The following is a 20627-nucleotide window of genomic DNA, read 5'->3' as shown; positions in this document are numbered from 1 at the left end:
GATCTCCCAGCAATGGCATTCAGGCTGACCCACAGGCGATCTCCTGGGTGCTTGGCCTCAAACAGGAATAAAAACACGTCCACTGACGCGGGCAACCCCAGGTGGGCGCATGTTATCTCGAAGGCTCGGACAAACGCCCAGCTGTTGGGGTGAAGCTGGGCGGCAGCGATGTTGAGCTCGGTTAAGAGCTCCCTCTCAAATCGAGTAAGAGGGAACCTGAGTTTGACCTTCTTGAAGAAAGTGGTGTAGACGAAGCAGAAGGGCCCATCGGCGCTCACTTTGTCATCGGCGCACACTGGCAGAGCGGCGGGGCAAGGCAGCACCATCATTCTCTCATCGTGCTCCTTGTGAAACGATTGGTGGACCTCGTCCCCATTGGTCAGTCGCAGAACCGCTCCCGCAGTGTTCACCGACGAGGTTTCCTTTAAGAGGGTTGGGTTAGCCCATGGGTATAAAGCCTTGAAGTGTGGCAGAGGGATGGGGGCTCCTCCAGCGTTTGGTGGAGTCGCCTGGGCCAGAGCGGTTTGGGAAGACGCAGGCCTCACAGCCTGCGAAGAGGGAGCACCACGAACTTGCGTTGAGTCGTGTGCTTATGAAGGGGGGTTTTGCGCTGATGGAGGGGGGTTCGGGGTGATCTTTGTACGAGTCATGATAGCAACTGCAAAGGAAGAAGAAAGGAAAAACAATCAGGAGGGTTACAAAGGCTGACTCGATCATAGAAGGAAGGTGAAAGACGAACGAATGTGAGTTCGTTGCGACGATCGACAAAGCCCTAAGTTACGCAGAAGGAGAAATGGAAAAACAGCCCACAGCGTATGCACCAGACAGTTACAGGATGATGCAAATCGGTGAAAATGCAAGGAAACCCACCAGATGAAGGAAAGTAGTTACCTTTCGATGATCAGGAGAACGTTGAAGGGAGGTGGTGATCTAGAGCGTCGAGGAACGTCGAGAGTTTTCGCAGAAGGAAATAAGAGCGTATGCAAGCGTGAAGAAAGTGATGGAACAGTAGGAGCGTAAGGGGTTTAAGGGTTTTCGAAATAAGTTTGGAAGCGCTAACGGCAGATGAAGAGAGCCGTTGATGAAGCCACGTGTCGAACGATGCGCGAAGGGTTTGGTGGAGCGTCAGAGCAGCAGAAAGTACTATCGCTTGGAATTCTGCGTCCATGCCACGTAGACCGGTGTTAACGAAGGCTTTTTCAGTCTTTTCGCTAGACAAGTCTTCGCTTAAGACTGGGGGGCTTGTGTACCGCCCTGGTGGTCGGGTGCGATGACATGGCACCCTGCTACAGTGTAGGCGTGTTGACAAGGCGCCAGGTTGGCAGTTAGGAAGGAAGTCGGGAGGCACGCGTAGTCGCCGATTGTTAAGTTGGCGTGTTCCGATTTCCAGTTTACCAGAATAGGCGATCGCCAGGTTGAAGATGAAGTCGCCAGATGTAGACTCAGGCGACCAGGCAGTCGGAGATCGCCAGAATAAGCACATCGCCGAAAGACGAAGGAGAAGCAGATTATGAAGGCAGCCGGCGAGACCACAGGGAAGGTGTATGAAGGCCCTAACTCGCCAGTTTCAGTAGAGACCGCACTCCTAAGTTAGCTATGCGCTGGGCAGTACCATGCATAGGTAACTTAGCCAAAATGAGAATAGAAGCAGCGCCAAGTCAGGGAGCCTCCAGATGATGGCACGTGTACGGTTGGATACGAGCCACGTGTTCAAGTCTGTAACTGCCAGGAGAGAGAAAATCACCAGGTATATAAGAGTTCTTAACAGATTTCCTAAGGTACTGATAAGTGTCTAATTTCAGTAATATTTCATATTAAAATATAGGCACTTATGAGGATTTATTGCTAATTTACATATAAAATAATCCCTAATTTATGAATTTATACCTTTGTACATTTTTTATGATCTTTATTTGAATAAGAGTATTTTATTCCCAAATTTGGTGTTAATTGCAGATTTCTAAGGAAGATTGGAGATTTGGATTAAAGATGAATGATTTGAGCTAAAAAGATAAAGATAGAAGGTCCCAGAATGGAAAAAGATGCAAAGGAAGATTGGGCCTTTTTTTTATGTTTTATCATTTAGCCCATTAGCGCGACACAATAAACAACCTAACCCTAGAAAACTAGGATAAATAGAGGGCTAGAGGCTCAACCTTAGTGTGCCAGATTGAGAGGAAAACACCATAGAGTGAGTTGTAACCCAATTGGGAGAATGGAAGGTGATAGAAGTATGCGTGGCTAATTCTACCCTTTGGGATTGAGAGTAATCTACTCAAACTCTTATGTATTGAGGTGATATTTTATATATTAATATTCAGTTCTTGATTGATTATTGGTATTGTTGTTTTACTTTTAATTTTCCGTGACAAATTGAGAATCTTAAATCTGACCGGGAGGTATTTTTAGGGTTCGGACCTAACCAACAATACTTAACATATTTGAGTGCTAGGAATAGACTTGAAATGTTAATTGCTATTAAACGTCTGAGCTTCGTTCTAAGTTGTTCTTATAATTATGCGAGGGATCGATAGTTAGGGGACATTCTTAAGGATTTTATATGCGAGGAATCGATATAAATGATTTTTATACGGGCATCAATTTCAATCAAAGAACTTAATATTAACATGCTAATCAAAATACTTGAGAGTGAGAGAGATGAAACTAATCCTTATTTTTCCAATTGAAACAACTAATTCTTTGTTTGTTTTCTTATTGATCAGTGCCAACACAATTAATTCAAAACTCTTTTAATTGTTCTGTTTTTATATTTAGCGATTATTGTACTCGATAATTCACTGTTCCTTGTGGGATCGATATCCGTCCTTAGGGACAATTATTACTTTTGACAAACACGGTGCACTTGCCGTAAAAAGTCATCAAGTTTTTGGCGCCGTTGCCGGGGAACAGATTTGATTTGTTGAGTATAATTTCCTAAATATTGTAAATATTTTATTTTTATTTTTATTTTTTTTTTGTTTTGATTTTGTTTATTTTATTAAAATTAGATTTGATTTTATTTTATTATAGATTTGCTGTTTTTAATAAAAGAAAGTTGTTGATTTTATATTATTTTCTTTTCTTTTCTTTACGTTATTTAATTTAGTTTATTTTTATTTTATTTTGTTTTGATTTTGATTTTGTTTTATTATATTTTATTTTAGTTTTTTTTAGGATTAGTTTACGTAGTTTTATTTAGATACGTAACTGTTATTTATTTGTTTTAATTATTATTTTTTACTAGTCTTAAGTTTTATTTTTACGTAAGTTAGTTAGAAATTTTGTTAGTTGTTTACAATTATATTTTTCAGTTTTATTCTTGTTTAGCTTTATTTTATTTATTATTTTATTCCTAGTATTTATTTTTTATTTTTATGTACGTTATTTCTTGTTTTTATGTTTTCTTTTATTCTGTTTTTAGTTTTGGTTTTATCTGTATATATTGTTTTTAATATTTTTGTTATTTTTCTCTTAACGTCATTTTAGTGTTTTATTTTTATTTTTATTTTATTTTTATTTTATTTTGCAGATTTGTTTTTATTTTATTTTATTTTTTAAAAAAAAAAAAAATACTCTGTTTTTTTTTTCTCACTAATATGTTTTAGGAAGAAAGCAACATGGCAGAAGAGCAAGCACCACCTCCTAAGAGGACACTTGGAGATTATGTCATGTACCAAGGACCAAGGCATTATTCTAGTATCGCAATACCTGCTACCGCTAAGGCCTTGAAAATAAATCCTAATTTTCTCACTATCATCATTACTCATCAATTCAAAGCAATGGATCATGAGGATCCATGTTCACATTTGTCTACATTTTATGAATTGGTGGGAACAATGGGCTTTCAATCAAGTGATCTTGAAAATGCTTATATGCGTTTGTTTTCTTTGTTATTGGCAGGAAAGGCTAAGGATTGGCTCAGATCATTTCCAAATCAGAGTCTCACTAGTTGGAAGGAGGTAGAGGAAAAATTCCTGCAAAGATTTTTTCCAATTTCTCGCTACATCAAAGCAAAGTCTGAAATTTCTGTGTTCAGACAAGGAGTAGATGAATCATTCTGTGAGACATGGGAAAGATTTAAAATGTTACTTAGAAAATGCCCAAATCATGGGTTTGAAGATATTGCTCAACTGAGCATATTTCTCTCCGGTCTCAGATCTGACACAAAGATGCTCCTAGATGCTGCAGCTGGCGGCACAACGATGACTCTTGATGTAGAACAAGCGACAAGGATTATTGCTGCATTGGCGTCAACTGATTATCAATCCCAACATGATAAACAAAATACTCAGAAGGAAGGTTCGTTAGAAGATGCACTCTTGGCTCAAAATAAAATTCTGACACAACAGATTGAGCAACTAACCGCACAAATGGCTAAATTGTCCCAACAGTTATATGTTGTGCATTCATCTCAAAGCCAGAGTCACTCAATCATGTGTGATTTTTGTGGAGGTGATCATCCTAATGGACACTGTTCTTATCTGAACAATTCACCTGAAGTTGAGGATCCATTCATGCTTGAAAGAATGAGTAAAGTTGAAGAAGCCCTAACAAAGCTTGTGATAATGGAAGAAAATAGCATGGCAACAATCAGGAATATAGAGATCCAAATGGGAAAAGTGGCCAAACAATTTGAAGAAATACAAAGTGGTCAGTTTTTAGTTGACAACCAAACCAACCCAAAAGAGCATTGCAATAAGGTAATAGCTGAAAAAGAAGATGAGACTGAGGAGTTAGAGAGAGAAATGAAAAGAAGTGAGGAAGAAAAAATTAAAAATAATGAGAGAAGTGTTCTTGAAAAAGATTTATCATATCCTCATCCTCCTTCAAAAATAGAGAAGGACAGAAAATTCTTTGACAAATTGCTCCCTAGGAATTATTTTGCAGGAAATCTGAAGCAAGATTCAACATTTGAGAGATTTTTGAAGAATAGGAGCTATATTGAAGAGAGAAATAAAGAGTTGGAGGCTAGATGCAGTGTCATGACTCAAAGGAACTTGCTTCAAAATTCTAAGAACTTGAGAGGTTTTAATCTTCCCGTGTCTATAGGTGCTTTATCTGTGGACAAGGCTGCACTGTATTTAGGCGATTTGGAGGTTCAACCCACCAAGATGCAGTTGGCAAAAAGATCCATCAAAGATCCTTATGGTGTGGTTGAAGATGTTCTTGTAACGAGGAAGAATGCATACAACATGATGCAACAAAGAGAGTTGTCCATCTTGAAATAAACAGGCGTCAAGCTAGATGACGTTAAACGAGCGCTTATTGGGAGGCAACCCAGTCCACATTTTAGTTTTATGTTGTTACCTTTGTTTATTTTATTTTTCAAAAAATAAAAATATAAAAAAATCAATCTTGTATGCCTCCTAATCATTTTGCAGGTTATGTATTTTGACCTGAGGACAGGTTCTATTATTCAGGGGGCAGATCCAGCAAATGAAGCAAGACTGTAGATAAAGATTTTAACAAAAAGCTGGATGACTTCTTAAGAAGAGAGGATTGAGCAAAAATATGGTTTTATCTTTCTAATTCTCTTTTCTTTTCAAATTATTTGAATTTTGTCTTATTTTATTTATTTTATTTTTCGGTTATTTTGTTTTCTGTTTATTTGCTTATTTGTTTAGTTTGTTTTTATTGCTTATTTTAAATAAATTTTCTGGTTTGGTAGTTTGGTAATTTAAGTCTTGAATTATCTTTCTTGACTAAATTTCAGTTTTAATTTGTTTGTTTTCTAGTTTTTTTTTTTTTCAAATTAAAAAGAACTAGAATATTAATTTTGAATTGTGGAAAAAAGAATTTGTGTTTAAATATTAAGTAGTGAGATGAATTAGACACAGGTTAGAAAAGAAAATATGATTGAATCCCTATTCAAATGTAGTTAAAATTATGATACATGAAAATTTAACAGGATGATTGATTAGGACAGATAATGACAAGACAAAAAGGAATGAGACCATTTAAACCAAGTGAGTGTGTGAACCTTAAACAGTTTTGAGAGTTTTACTGATGATTTGACAGTTGTGGTTGCTTAATTTTTATTTTTGTTGCATCATAAAAGAGCATGAAGATGATTGAGGCATTTGTTTGTGTTAATTAGGAGCCAGGGCCAAAAAGCCAACCTTTATATTAGAATTCCATTTTTTTTATCCCCTTTGGGCCAAGAATTTTTTTGTTAATATTGCACCTTAACCTTTATTGATATAATTTCCTACCCTTTAGCATGTTTAAGGAAGGAGAACATAGATGCAATACATATAGAAAAGGGAATGGTTGGTTCTGATTGTGAAAGTCAAAAAGTTGAAAATAGGAAGAATCTTTTCCTATTATTGAAAAGAAAAAAAGGAACAGAAGAATAAAAATAAATAGAAAAGAAAGATAGAAAAATTTCATGAAAATCATGAAAAGTCAGAAAGAAAATGAGGGAAAATGTGACATCGAAAGAAAGTGGTAATTAGATAACATATATGTTCTCTATAATTGAATTGTAGATATGTTCTTCTTCTTTAATATGTGCATTTTGTTATCTAAGAAAAACCAATATTTTTTGGAAGCCCAACCTCATTACAACCCTGGAAAAGACCTCAAGATTCATGTTTCTAATATGTTTGTGATTTGAAGATGAAATGAAAAGCAACTGTGATTTGTTATGATTCAGTGAAAATAGAGAGAAACAAACACTTACCCGTGAGCATATGAGAAGATATTCCTTGATGAATTGTCATTTATTTGTTTTGATTTGATTCTGGAAATTGATTGTGTCTATAATTTTCTATATTTGAATTTGGAAGCATCATAAGTTTCTAATTTGATCTGTTCTTTAGTGAATTAAGCTATTTGATATTTAAATTCAAATATATTCATTTACTTTGCTTGAGGACAAGCAAGATTCTAAGTTGGGGAGAGTGATAAGTGTCTAATTTCAGTAATATTTCATATTAAAATATAGGCACTTATGAGGATTTATTGCTAATTTACATATAAAATAATCCCTAATTTATGAATTTATACCTTTGTACATTTTTTATGATCTTTATTTGAATAAGAGTATTTTATTCCCAAATTTGGTGTTAATTGCAGATTTCTAAGGAAGATTGGAGATTTGGATTAAAGATGAATGATTTGAGCTAAAAAGATAAAGATAGAAGGTCCCAGAATGGAAAAAGATGCAAAGGAAGATTGGGCCTTTTTTTTATGTTTTATCATTTAGCCCATTAGCGCGACACAATAAACAACCTAACCCTAGAAAACTAGGATAAATAGAGGGCTAGAGGCTCAACCTTAGTGTGCCAGATTGAGAGGAAAACACCATAGAGTGAGTTGTAACCCAATTGGGAGAATGGAAGGTGATAGAAGTATGCGTGGCTAATTCTACCCTTTGGGATTGAGAGTAATCTACTCAAACTCTTATGTATTGAGGTGATATTTTATATATTAATATTCAGTTCTTGATTGATTATTGGTATTGTTGTTTTACTTTTAATTTTCCGTGACAAATTGAGAATCTTAAATCTGACCGGGAGGTATTTTTAGGGTTCGGACCTAACCAACAATACTTAACATATTTGAGTGCTAGGAATAGACTTGAAATGTTAATTGCTATTAAACGTCTGAGCTTCGTTCTAAGTTGTTCTTATAATTATGCGAGGGATCGATAGTTAGGGGACATTCTTAAGGATTTTATATGCGAGGAATCGATATAAATGATTTTTATACGGGCATCAATTTCAATCAAAGAACTTAATATTAACATGCTAATCAAAATACTTGAGAGTGAGAGAGATGAAACTAATCCTTATTTTTCCAATTGAAACAACTAATTCTTTGTTTGTTTTCTTATTGATCAGTGCCAACACAATTAATTCAAAACTCTTTTAATTGTTCTGTTTTTATATTTAGCGATTATTGTACTCGATAATTCACTGTTCCTTGTGGGATCGATATCCGTCCTTAGGGACAATTATTACTTTTGACAAACACGGTGCACTTGCCGTAAAAAGTCATCAGGTACGCGCGTTCAGTTCATACACTTTACGCTTGCGAGTGACAAAGCTGTTTGTGAGAGAGAGTTTGCACGGTTCCAGTTCTTAGTATTTGGTGATACCGTCACTGACTTGAGCGTCGGAGTGCGATCGGCCGCAGCGGCGCCGTGTCGTTTCTTTGCAGGTTCTTGAGATAGATCCAGAGGAGGAACGGAAGTGAGAAGCGGCGCGCACGTCGATCCTTTGACGAGGCATTCTCCAGCGCTCCGGTCAACAGGCAGGATCACTTCCAATGATGGATACTACTCCAAGTCTTGGAGAAACAAAAATTCTTTTTCTAAACATCCTTCCAAAGATTCTTCTTTCAAACCCAAGGATCCTACACCATCTACTTCTAGGCCTAAATCCCCAATTAAATCGTCTAGTCAAAAGTGTTTTAAATGTTTGGGATATGGTCACATTGCTGCTAATTGCCCTTCTAAACGAAGTATGTACATGCATGAAGGCATTGTAGTTAGTGAGCATGATTCCAATTCACCTAGGCATTCTTCACCTTCTAGACCATCAAGTGAAAATGAGAGTGAAAGTCCTTGTGAAGGTGACTTATTGATGATAAGACGTATGTTGGGCACAATTCCAAAATCTTTGAATGATACTCAAAGAGAAAATATTTTTCACACCCGATGTCTTATCAACGACAAGTTATGTTCCTTGATTATTGATGGGGGAAGTTGCACTAATGTGGCTAGTACAAGAGTTGTGGAGAAGTTAGCCTTACCCACTATCTCTCATACCAAGCCCTACAAATTACAATGGCTTAGTGAAGTAGGTGAAATCATGGTGAATAAACAAGTCCTCATTAACTTTGCAATAGGAAAGTATAAAGATGAGGTTTTATGTGATGTTGTGCCCATGGAAGCATCTCATCTTCTTTTTGGAAGGCCTTGGCAATATGATAGACATGTTTTACATGATGGCCTATCCAATACAATGTCTTTTTCCTTCCTAGGGCGCAAGGTTATATTAAAACCCCTCTCTCCCAAAGAGGTTCATGAGGACCAAATAAAAATGAAAACTAAAAGAGAAAATGAGAAAGAAAAAGAAGTAAGTACTACACCGAGTCACACCATTCTCTCCTCTAAATCCATCATGTTGACTCGTGCTATGCCTCAAATGGACCCTCCAAGGTCTTCTTCTTCTTTTTCTTTTTCATCACCCAAGGTTCCTATTTCAACACCAACTTGGTTAAAATATGTTAGGGATGATTTTTTCATACCTCCTAATGGGTTTCACCATTTAAGATGTCTTTTTCCAAAAAACATCATCATTCCCTAACAGATTTTTCCAACTTGGTCGATTTATAGGACCTCCTTTTCTGCAATCCCTTTGGTTCCATCCGCTAAGTCATGTATTCCTTTTTCTTACACTTTTGATTGTAAAAGTAAACTGACTTTGTTATATGCAGGGATTCAGAATTCGTGGGCGAATTCTCTCCAACTCGGGGAGTATGATGCGAATCAAATAAAGAAGGCTTTTAATAATGAAGGACAAGATCATTCGCCCTCACATTTAAAGTTCTTCTTATTATTCTTTGCAAAAGATGAGGCCCAAAGCCCAAGCCCAAGCCCAAGAAGGCCAAAGCCCAAGTTCATCTCATGAAGGGCAAGGCCAAGTATTAAATAATAAAGAATATTGTTGAAGGTGCTTAGAGGGAAACATTAGAAACCTCTATTGTTAAAGCATCTTTTAGTCTTTAGTTAGGAGTTTTAGGGGGGGTGTGTTAGTAGATAGGTGTAGGAGTAAATAAGGAGGTGCCAAAGTAAGAGAAGGGATCACACCTTCCTCATGCATTGTTTTAGGCACCAATTCTAGAAGCTTTTAGGACGGAGTTTTTTGAATTTGTGTAGCTTACATTTCAGCACCTTAGGCTATAAATTAAGGTGCAACCCTTGTATTTTTCAGAATTGAAATTAGAGAAAAGAAACTATACTCAATTTTTGAGTGAGCATTGGAGAGCTTTTGAGCCTTCTTCTCTAGTCTTATCTTGAAGGATCCATGGTGTCCTCAAGTGGCGGCAGCACACTCATCTAGGAGCAACCATCCTTCTAGTGGCGTGATCACTCACCTTCTCTTCCATCTCTGTACCGCCCTGGTAGTCGGAAGTGATGACGTGGCACCAAGCCACAGTGTAGGCGTGTTGACAAGGCGCCAGATTTGCAGAAGGGAAGGAAGTCGGGGGATTCGTGTAATCGCCAGTTATTAAGTTGGCGTGCTCCGATCTCCAGCATACCAGGCGATCGCCCAGTTGAAGATGAAGTCGCCAGATGATAAACTCAGGCGACCAAGTGATTGGAGATCGCCAGAGCAAGCACATCGCCGAAGATGAAGGTGGTGCAGATTATGAAGGCGGCCGGCGAGACCACAGGGAAGGTGTACGAGAGCACCCTAACTCGCCAATTCCAGTAGAGATCGCGCTCCCAAGTTAGCTATGCACTGGGCAGTACCATGCATAAGTAACTTAGCCAAAAAGAGAGTCAGAAGCAACGCCCAAGTCAAGGAGGCTCCAGATGATGGCACGTGTACGACTGGATGCGAGCCACGTGTCCAGGTCTGTAACTGCCAGGAAAGAGAAAGTGACCAGGTATATAAGAGTTCTCAACGAACTTTCTGGGGTACGCATGTTCAGATTATACTCTTTACGCTTGCAAGTTCTAGAGCTTACTGTGAGAGAGAACATTGCACGGTTCCTTGAGATTTCTTGAGTGTTCTTGCTCTTAGTATTTGGTGGTTCGGTCACTGACTTGGGCATTGGAGTGCGATCGGCCGCAGCGGCGCCGCTCTGTTCTTTTGCAGGTTCTTGAGGTGGATCTTGAAGAAGGACGGAGGTTCGAAGCGGTGCACACGTCGATCCTTTGACGAGGCAGGTTCCAGCGTTCTGGTCAACAGGCAGGATCAACAGGCGCCCACCGTGGCAAGGTGGAGAAGGCGAGGGATGACGCCATGGCTGAGCTCGACGAAGCCAACAAGGAAAAAGGGGAGCTCGCTGCCGAATTGGGCCAAGTGCAAGCAGAATCCAAAAAGGTTGCTGAAGACCTTCTCCAGGCTCAAGAAATCAACGAAAAACTCAAGAAGCAAGTAGAAGAGCTGGAGCAGCAGAACAAGGGGATGAAAGAACAAACTGAAGAACTCAAGAAACAGATTGAAGAGCTTAATTTGAGTTCTGCCCAAATTCTGGCTGCTGGATTCGAAGCTGCACGGGAACAATTCGCCTGCTTGTTCCCCGATCTGGATCTCAGCATGGTGTCTCTTAAGAATGAGGTGGTGGATGGAAAAGTGGTTCCTGACTGCTCGGTGGTGTGGTACTCCCAGACTATATGGGGTACCTTCTCAGCCCAGCTTCCTTTGGCTTTCTCTAGCCTCCTCTTCAAAGCCTCTCAGTAACACCCGATTAGCTGACTCCACCTGGCCATTTGTCTGAGGGTGCTCGACGGATGCAAACACTTGTTGAATTCCCACCCCTTCACAAAGCTTCTTCAACAGGTGGCTTGCAAACTGAGTCCCATTGTCCGACACCAGGCGCTTAGGCACGTCAAACCGGCACACAATGTCCTTCCACACGAAACCTTCGATCTTGTGTGCGGTGATCTGAGCCACTGGTTCTGCTTCGATCCACTTGGTGAAATACTCAATCGCCACCACCAAGTACTTCATCTGCCTGATCGCCAGCGGGAAAGGTCCCAGGATGTCGATTCCCCAAGTATGAAACGGCCAAGGGCTGTAGATCGACTTCAACTCCTCGGGAGGCGCCTTGTGCCAATCGGCGTGCTGTTGGCATTGTTTGCAACATTGGGCATACTTCTTGCAATCTTCTCTCAACGATGGCCAGTAGAAACCTGCACGGAGAGTCCTTGCGGCCAGAGCTCGACCCCCGACGTGGCTTCCGCATATACCTTCGTGGAGCTTTGCCATGATTCTCGTGCACTTCTCGCCATGTACGCATTCCAGGAGTGGGTGAGTGAACCCAAACCTGTACAGATCGCCATCAATCAACGTGTACTTGCTAGAATTTTTCTTTACCTTCCTAGCCTCTGTCAGATCCAGTGGGAGAAGGCCATCTGCTAGGCACCGCTTGTACTGTGTTATCCAGGTGTCTGGCTCATGGATAGCGCAAACCTGCGTCATGTTCACCTTCTCTCCTCGACATGCTCTAATTCTTGGCGATCTCAAAGTTTCTTGCGTCAAGGACTTATGACTTCTCGCTGCTTTCTCCGTCGACTTGCTTATCTGAAGAACCAGGTGATCTGCTACGAATGCTCTCGGCGTCTTCAGAGTTTCTTGAATCACCATCCTCTGCCTACCCCCCTTGCCTGAACTGGCGAGCTTAGCTTGCAAGTCAGCTCGGGCATTCTGTTCTCTGGGCACGTGCACCACTTCAAAGGAGGCAAAGGAAGCTGGGCTGAGGAGGTACCCCGTATAGTCTGGGCGTACCACACCACCGAGCAGTCAGGAACCCACGAGACCCCGTTCAGCTTGGTCTATGGGTGTGATGCAATGATTCCAGTAGAGATCCAGGAGAGCTCGCCGAGGTTCCAGAACTTTGTAGAGGAAGACTCGAATGAAGAGAGAAGGCTGAACCTGGATCTACTGGATGAGGTCAGGGAAGAGGCGAGATTGAAGGCTGAAGCGGTGAAGAGAAGGATTGAACGAAGATATAACTCGAAGGTGATGCCGAGACAGTTTAGAGAAGGCGACCTGGTGATGAGGAAAGCCCACCAGTACGAGATGGAGAATAAACTGTCGCCTAAGTGGACTGGACCGTTCAGAATAACCGAGGTGCTCGGGAACGGCGCCTACCGCTTAGAGACATTTGAAGGAGGGGCGATTCCTCGCACTTGGAACGCCACGCACCTGAAGTTGTATTACAGTTGAGAACTTTGTAAGTAAAGATAAAAACGAAGTTACATTACAATGTCTCTGTTAAAACAGTTTGAAGGGGGCACTCTTTTTTCCCTAAGGAGGGTTTTTAATGAGGCCACCCAATAAAGAGAAGTTTTCAAAGTACAAGTTGTTTTAGATTGCGTGCCTGTTGTTTTCAGAAAGTTTTGAAGAAAGACCTTGTCACTTATATGTGACTTAAGGCAAGTTAAAGATATATTGCATGCTTTCTAAAAAGTTTTAAGTCCTCATCATTTTTCGGCGATCGGAGGCATCAGTTAAAGTTTTAAGTCCTCATCGTCTTTCGGCGATCGGAGGCACAAGTTAAAGTTAAAGCCCTCATCGTCTTTTGGCGATCGGAGGCACCAGTTAAAAGACCTCAACGCCCTCGCGCGTTCTGAGGCAAGATAAAGACCTCCTCGCCGTCGAGCGAGCGCAGGCGAGGAAGAGTGAAAAGTCCTCAGTGTTTCTGGGGGCGAGAAGATGTAACCCCTAGGGCAATGTAGAGGCACCAGTGAAAAGTCCTCAGTGTTTCTGGGGGCGAGAAGATGTAACCCCTGGGCAATGTAGAGGCACCAGTGAAAAGTCCTCAGTGTTTCTGGGGGCGAGAAGATGTAACCCCCGGGGCAATGTAGAGGCAAGTAAAAGACCTTCTCGCCTATGAGCGAGTTCAGGCGAGTTAAAGACCTTCTCGCCGATGAGCGAGTTCAGGCAAGATAAAATCCTTCTCGTCTCGAACGAGTTCAGGTATGGCGTTAAGGGAGGACGAAGCTTGGAAGGTGGCTACGGTAGGTTCGAAGAGAGCGCCTAGCCACCCGGTCTTTCGTTCTGAAGTTCAGGAAGGTAGAGAAGGATCCGAAAGGCGTCTCTACCCCCAGATAAAGGAACAATGGCCAAGGCATGAAGCCAGAAAGAAGCTGATATCGCCAAGAGTCTTTGGCGACCAGTAAAAGTTCAAACAGTGGCGAGTAAGTTAAAGACCCGTTTTGATGAAGCAGATCGGGTGAAGCAATGTTTTAAGCCAGTAGGTGAGTTAAAGTTTGTTGCTTGAAGAGTAATTTTTACGCTAAGGTTAATTGCCTTAAGATTACGAGTTGTTAAAGTGATTGTTGTTTGAAGTTGAAGTGGTTCGAAACAGTTAAGTATAAGATCGTGCCTACGAATTCGCTAAGTCATTTCTTTGAAGTAAATCACGCAAGGGAAGTTAAAAGTAGACAAAAAAGTTACAGGAAGAAATGCCAAGGTAATTTCATTAAGTAAATACCAGTTCGGGCACATATACAGAAAGAGGGAAAAAGTTTATTACAAGTTACATACAAAGAAAAAGCATAAAGGTGGTGGATGAGGGGAAATTGATTAGTCTTCAGCAGGAACCACTTTTCCATCCACCACCTCATTGTTAAGAGACACCATGCTGAGATCCAGATCGGGGAACAAGCAAGCGAATTGTTCCCGTGCAGCTTCGAATCCAGCAGCCAGAATTTGGGCAGAACTCAGATTAAGCTCTTCAATCTGTTTCTTGAGTTCTTCAGTTTGTTCTTTCAGCCCCTTGTTCTGCTGCTCCAGCTCTTCTACTTGCTTCTTGAGTTTTTCGTTGATTTCTTGAGCCTGGAGAAGGTCTTCAGCAACCTTTTTGGATTCTGCTTGCACTTGGCCCAATTCTGCAGCGAGCTCCCCTTTTTCCTTGTTGGCTTCGTCGAGCTCAGCCATGGCGTCATCCCTCGCCTTCTCCACCTTGCCAAGGAAGATCTCCCGGTCGGCTGACCTTTGCTCCAGTTTCTTCACCTTGGCGGCGTCAGTTTTTATGAGAGCCTTCAGGTCAGCCACCTTGACGCGATAAGGCACAATCTTGCTCTCTAGTTCGATCTTTTCTTGAGCCAGTTGTTGCACCTTATGGCGGAGTTCAGTGGCCTCCTTACGCGCCATCCTGAGCTCGGTGCTCATTGCGTCTTCTACTCGGGAGTGTTCAATCTCCGCGAGTGTCAGATTGAAGGACAACTTCTCCACCTCAACCCTCATGGTGCTATTCTCAGTTCTAAGGTTGAAGAGGTCATCCTGGAGCTTCCTGGTGGAGCTCTCCACAGCTCTAGTTATGATGGTGGGGATGTCTTCTGCCATCGTCTTCAGCTTGGCAGATAAAGGCTCCCACATCCTCGTGACCTCAAGAGGGAGGTTTGCTGCTTGTAGAGGCGCCGGGTGGGCCTGTTGTTGGTTTTCGTCACCACCTTCTTTAGTTGGTTCTTCGGTAGGCGCTTCTGGGCGTGGTGGCGACGTCGGGGATTCGGTAATCAGAATTGGAGAGGTATGGGCAACCTCATCCCCAGTTGGAGCAACGTCTGCGGCTGAGGCATTTGAAGGAGGACCCCTTCCAGCTGATGCATACGGCGTGGAGGCACTCGGGGGGTCCTCCATGAAGTTTGGCTCGGGGGCCTCAACCGCAGGTGGCGCAGTTGCCAATGGAATGGCTTGGACTGGTGAAGCAGGAGCTTGTGGGGGTGGCGATGTTGGAGGAGGAGCAGGCGTAGATGGCGGCGTTGATGTGGGAAGAGGGGGTGGTGCAGGTGGTGAAGAAGGTGCCACCCTCTTCCTCTTCGTAACAAGGCCATCTTCAGTTGCCTCGTCATCTTCCTCTTCCTCCTCGTGGACTACCTGGGGGGCTTTCCTCTTGGGTTTCCTGAGGACAAGCTTCTTCCTTTGGTTGGCGGGTTGGACATCGGAGGGAGCTGCACCCTTGGGTGGCGATCTGCCTTGAGCAGCGGCGATCTCCACCACAGAGTTTGGCACTGTTTGAGAGCTCGTTGCCAACCTGTGGGTTCGGGCGAGCGCCCTCAATTCAGCGAGCTTGCCCTTGCCCAGCATGTTATCTGCATAGAGCCAAAATGCATGGGTTAGCTAAGAGAGAAAATCAAGGCATAAGGCAGTATGCAGCAAAGCAGATAAGCAGTGCCGAAAAATAAAACCAAAGTCTTGCGCATAACGCACAAGACGCCCAGAAACAGTTAACAGAAGCGGTATTAAAATAAGAGCTTAAATGTTCTAACCTATTCGAATTTCGAGCTGGTCCTAGAAGAACTCGAAGCATATAAGTGTGGTGGTGAGGAAGGTGATGTTGGCGTCCGCCACACTCTTCCAAAAGAAACAGAGATCTCTGTCCAAGGCGCCCATGCTATCAGGACTTCTGGGTCTCCTGAAGCAGCTCTTGGACTCTTTGCTCCCCTTGTTTACCCAGTACAAGGGGAAGCCGTCGAGTAGGGAAGCCGTCGAGTAGGGAAGCGTCCTTGTCGTTGGGGCGCACTTGGACGAACTTTCCCTTCCAGTCTTTATAGGATTGCTGGAAGATGGAGAGGATCGACCTCCCAGCAATCCCATTCAAGCTTACCCACAGGCGGTCTCCTGGGTGCTTGGCTTCAAAGAGAAATAAGAATACATCTACGGATGCTGGCAACCCCAGATGGTCGCACATCACTTGGAACGCTCGCACAAACGACCAGCTGTTGGGATGGAGCTGGGCGGCGGCGATGTTGAGCTCGGTGAGGAGCTCCCTCTCGAAACGAGTAAAGGGAAACTTTAGTTTCACCTTCTTGAACAGAGTTGTGTAGACGAAGCAGAAGGGTCCGTCATTGCTCGCCTTATCGTCGGCGCAAACTGGCAGGTCGGGGGGGCAAGGTAGCACCGTCATCTTCTCATCGTGCTCCTTGTGGAATGTTTGGTGAGGCTCATCCCCCTTTGTCAACCGCAGAACTGCCCCAGCAGTATTCACAGAAGACGTTTCCCTCAAGAGGGTCGAGTTGGCCCAGGGATACAGGTTTTTGAAGTCTGGTGGGGGAATGGAGGCTCCTCCGGTGACAGGTGGAGTAGCCTGGGCCGGGTTGGGGCGGGAAGGTGCAGGCCTCTCAGCCTGGGAAGACGAAGCACCGCGTGCTCGCGGTGGGTTGAGTGCTTGAGAAGAGGGGTTTCGCGATGAAGGAGGAGGATTCGGGGTGATCTTTGAGCGAGTCATTGTCGAAGCTGCAAAGGAAGAAGAAAAGGAAAAATGATCAGGGTTCGCAGAGGCTGACTCGATCATGGGAGAAGGGTGAAAAACGAACGAACGTAGGTTCGTTGCAACGATTGACGAAGCCCTAAGTTACGAGAAAGGAGAAATGGAAAAAACAACCCACAACGTATGCACCAGACAGTTACAGGATGATGCGAATCGGTTAAAATGTAGGAAAAACCAGCAGAAGAAGGAAAGGAGGTACCTTTTGATGATCAGGAAGACGATGAAGGATGTTGGTGATTCAGAATGTTGAAGAACGCTGAGAGTTTTTTTGCAGAAGAAAGTTAGAGCATTTGTGAAAGCGAAGTGGAAAGTGATGGAACAGTGGAGCGAAAATGGGTTTAAGGGTTTTTCGAAATGGGTTTGGGAAGCGCAAACGGTAACTGAAGGTAACCGTTGATAAAGCCACGTGTCGAGCGATGGGTGAGGGGTTTGGTGGAGCGTCAGAGAAGCAGAAAGTACAACCGCTTGGAATTCTGCGTCAGTGCCACGTAGATCGGTGTCGACGTGACTCTTTCAGTCTTTTCGCTGGACAAGTCTTCGCTTAAGACTGGGGGGCTTGTGTACCGCCCTGGTAGTCGGAAGTGATGACGTGGCACCAAGCCACAGTGTAGGCGTGTTGACAAGGCGCCAGATTTGCAGAAGGGAAGGAAGTCGGGGGATTCGTGTAATCGCCAGTTATTAAGTTGGCGTGCTCCGATCTCCAGCATACCAGGCGATCGCCCAGTTGAAGATGAAGTCGCCAGATGATAAACTCAGGCGACCAAGTGATTGGAGATCGCCAGAGCAAGCACATCGCCGAAGATGAAGGTGGTGCAGATTATGAAGGCGGCCGACGAGACCACAGGGAAGGTGTACGAGAGCACCCTAACTCGCCAATTCCAGTAGAGATCGCGCTCCCAAGTTAGCTATGCACTGGGCAGTACCATGCATACGTAACTTAGCCAAAAAGAGAGTCAGAAGCAGCGCCCAAGTAAAGGAGGCTCCAGATGATGGCACGTGTACGACTGGATGCGAGCCACGTGTCCAGGTCTGTAACTGCCAGGAGAGAGAAAGTGACCAGGTATATAAGAGTTCTCAACGAACTTTCTGGGGTACGCACGTTCAGATTATACTCTTTACGCTTGCGAGTTCTAGAGCTTACTGTGAGAGAGAACATTGCACGGTTCCTTGAGATTTCTTGAGTGTTCTTGCTCTTAGTATTTGGTGGTTCGGTCACTGACTTGGGCGTTGGAGTGCGATTGGCCGCAGCGGCGCCGCTCTGTTCTTTTGCAGGTTCTTCAGGTGGATCTTGAAGAAGGACGGAGGTTCGAAGCGGTGCACACGTCGATCCTTTGACGAGGCAGGTTCCAGCGTTCTGGTCAACAGGCAGGATCAATCTCCATAAGCTTTTCTCTTCTCCTTCCTTCCTACTCTTTCAATTGTTCATGTTTAGCTTGTGTTCTTGAGTTTTGGTTTGGTTATCTTTCATTTTCCAGCAGCTGTTCTTATTCTTTTCTGTTTTGGTTCGGTGCATTTTAATTTCCAGCACTTGTATTTCAGTTTGCTTATCTTTTGTTCCATTTTGTTCGGTTCAATTTGACTATAATTGGAACTTCCATATGAGTTTGGAATTGGTGCTAGTTTTTGGAGAGTTCTTGACTTAGAACAATGATCCAATTCTAAGAAAAAGTGCCTAACTATTGTCCAACTCAAGTTGATTCCTAAGAAGGTCAAGAACCTTTCTCTATGTGGCTATTGGAATCACATCATTGAGGCTCAAGTGGAGGATGCCCATGGAGGTCAAAGCCCACAAGAAGCATGTTCAAAGCTTTAGGAGCTAATGGACGTTTATTTTCTCTTTTTGTAATTTCTTTGTGTGAAGGTGCTTAAGAGGGAAACATTAGAAACCTATTTTGTTAAAGCATCTTTAGGTCCTTAGTTAGGAGTATTAGGGGGGTGCGTTAGTAGATAGGTGTAGGAGTAAATAGGGAGGTGCCAAAGTGAGAGAGAAGGTCATACCTTCTTCATGACCATAGTTGGCACCACTTTCATTAGTTTTTTGGGGGAATTTTGAATTTAATTTGCCTAGCATTTCAGCACCTCTAGGCTATAAATTAAGGTGCTGCCCTTGTACATTTCAGATTTTGAATTTTGATTAGAGAAACTATACTCAATTTTTGAGAGAGCATTGGAGAGCTTTGTGCCTTCTTCACTAGTCTTATCTTGAGAGTTCAATGGTTACCTCAAGTGGCGGCTTGCACACTTATCTTGGAGTCTCCATCCTCCTAGTGGCGTGATCATCCAACCATTCCTCCATCTTCATGAGCTTTCTCTTCTCCTTCCTTCCTTCTCTTTCAATTGTTCATGTCTTAGATTGATTCTCTTGAATTTTCTGTTCGGCATTTCCTTTTCTTATGTGTTTAGCTTCGGTTATGTTGCTTCCTTGCTATTCTACAATGTTTCTTCTTCGTTTCTAGTCTTTATGTTCGGTTCAATTTAGTTCTATGCCATTTTGTTCAGTGCAATTGCTTTTCCTTCCATTTTATTCGGTTCAATTTGACAATAATTGGAACTTCCATATGAGTTTGTGTTTTGGTACTAGTTTTGGTGAGTTCTTGTTCATAGAACCTTGATCCAATTCTATGATAAAGTGCCTATCTCATAACCAACTCAAGATGATTCCTAAGAATGTCAAGAATCATTCAAAGTGTGCTAGTGGAATCATATCATCTGGTCTTGTACACACCATTGCATACATCAAACTACCCACAACAGATGCATAAGGAACTCGTTGCATATCTGATTTTTCAGTTTCATTAGAAGGAGTTTGTTTTGAACACAATTTAAAATGAGTTACAAGAGGGGTGTTTACCGCCTTAGCATTTTCCATTTGGAACCTTTGTAGCACTCTTTTAACATAGCGCTCTTGTGACAACCAAAGCTTCTTCTCTTGCCTATCACGCATGATTCTTATACCAAGAATTTTCTTAGTAGCTCCCATTTTTCATAACAAATGACTTACTCAATTGCTTCTTCAACTTGTTGATCATGGAAATATCTTTCCCAACAATAAGCATGTCGTCAACATACAACAACAGGATAATGAAATCATTATTAGCAAACCTTTTAACAAAGGCAAAATGATCAGAAGTAGTCTTCTTGTAGCCATGCTCAAACATAACAGACTCAAACTTCTTGTACCATTGACGCGGAGCCTGCTTCAAGCCATATAGACTTTTTCTTAGCCTACAGACATGATCTTCCTTGCCTTCAACAAGAAAACCATCATGTTGCTTCATGTAAATCTCTTCCTCCAAATCACCATGAAGGAAAGCAGTTTTAACATCCATTTGCTCTACCTCTAAATCAAGAGTAGCAGCCAAACTCATCACAATTCTAATGGATGACATCTTCACCACAGGAGAAAAAATCTCATTGAAATCAATGCCTTTTCTCTGTATATAACCTTTCAACACCAATCTAGCTTTATACCTTGGAGATGTAGAATTGCTTTCTTGCTTTACCCTATAAATCCACCTGTTTTTCAGAGCCTTCTTGCCTTTAGGCAATTTCACCAAGTCAAAAGTGTGATTATCATACAAAGACTTCATTTCATCTTGCATTGCATCCAACCACTTTTTCTTTTCTTCACTCTCTATGCCCTCTAGATAACACTCGGGTTCTCCTTCATC

The 20627-nt window shown here is 42.4% G+C and overlaps 1 pseudogene; it reads right to left on the bottom strand.

Moving 5' to 3' along the window:
- Nucleotides 1–4008: 4008 nt before the first annotated feature.
- LOC137827366 (small nucleolar RNA R71) lies at nucleotides 4009–4114 on the bottom strand (annotated as a pseudogene).
- Between the last annotated feature and the right edge of the window lie 16513 nt (nucleotides 4115–20627).

The sequence above is a fragment of the Phaseolus vulgaris genome, chromosome 8 (assembly GCF_000499845.2).
Source record: "Phaseolus vulgaris cultivar G19833 chromosome 8, P. vulgaris v2.0, whole genome shotgun sequence".
NCBI classification, from domain to species: Eukaryota; Viridiplantae; Streptophyta; class Magnoliopsida; order Fabales; family Fabaceae; genus Phaseolus; species Phaseolus vulgaris.
The sequence above is the reverse complement of the archived record's forward strand: the minus strand, read 5'-3'. Positions and strand labels throughout refer to the sequence as shown.